Source organism: Empidonax traillii, unplaced genomic scaffold (assembly GCF_003031625.1).
Source record: "Empidonax traillii isolate 1590-97213 ecotype Southwest subspecies unplaced genomic scaffold, ASM303162v1 scaffold276:size1176444, whole genome shotgun sequence".
Taxonomy (NCBI): Eukaryota; Metazoa; Chordata; class Aves; order Passeriformes; family Tyrannidae; genus Empidonax; species Empidonax traillii.
In genome coordinates, this window is record NW_020955469.1 from 633,836 (window position 1) to 634,877 (window position 1,042).

A 1,042-nucleotide genomic window follows, 5' to 3' on the forward strand; every position below is an offset into this window, starting at 1 on the left:
CTGCAGGGGAAGCAGCAATGACAGTTTTAATGCTTTTGACTTGTTCTCTTTCTATTCTGTTAAATTATGTCATCAATTTGGGGCTCAGTTTTGTTGAATTTTTCTCAGACACTGTAGGAGAATGTGGTATAGTGTTAGGGAAGTAAGAAGGCAAGGAGCAAGAAGAGATTGTCCATTTATGTTGAGAAGCCCAGGTAACTAGCCACAACTGTTCTAGGGCAGTAAAATACCATCCTAGTTATCCCTGGGAAGAACAGGGTGGGGCAGAACCACATCCTCCTGTAGCACCGACTGTTTACCTCTGCTTGTCCTCTGTTAACTGCTGGTTGGCTAGTGGTAGGTGGGGAACAAGGTGAGGGAGTGCCTCACCCTGAAGGGGTGTCTTCTGATAATTTCTGATGAACTCTGATGATTTTTTTTTAATGCAGCTTCAACCTTTTCATTTCCTTCTTCATTCCCATTTGCTCTGGGTTGGTGCTGCAGTGTCCCGATGCAGGGCTGCATTGCCATTGTCTGCCTGGTGACAGCCTGACTCACGTTTGCTCTCTGAAGCTTGTCTGACGCTCCTCTTGGCACGCTGCTCTTCCAGAGTCATTCTAAAATGTTTCCCTGTTGTCTCTTTGTTTTTAGTTTCAAGACAGTCATCAGGAAGGCCCAGGGAATCCACACTCTTGACTGACGGACCATCTCTGGATCAAGCCTTTCTCTACCCAATCGGCAGGCGATTTGAAACCTCCCATAGCTAATTCTAGATGCCCCTTAATATTGTGAGCAAATAGACCGTCTGGTACTAAGCACTCCAATGTTAGCACGTGTATCCCCAGGAGGCAGCTCCTCGGAGACGTGTGATTTAGAGATCGCTGTATTTACAACTCCTCCCTCCTCTTTTTTTCATTGTGTTCAGACCAATTTCCATGTGGCCCCGTTTGATTTCCAAGTGACATTTTTAGCTAAAAATAGTCTTGTGATGTGGTGACTTAGATTTTTTTCTTTTTTTTTTTTTTTTTTTTTTTTTTTTTTTTTTTTTTTTTTTTTTTTTTTT

The 1,042-nt window shown here is 43.0% G+C and overlaps 1 protein-coding gene across 1 annotated transcript in view; it reads left to right on the forward strand.

The window, feature by feature from the left end:
* The window catches only part of PITPNA (phosphatidylinositol transfer protein alpha), a 22,588-nt gene extending 21,562 nt beyond the window's left edge, over positions 1–1,026 (forward strand). The window contains exon 12 of the mRNA XM_027889966.1: positions 631–1,026. The gene's annotated coding sequence lies outside the window, so the exon portion shown is untranslated. The remainder of the gene's footprint in view (positions 1–630) is intronic.
* The last annotated feature ends 16 nt before the right edge of the window (positions 1,027–1,042 follow it).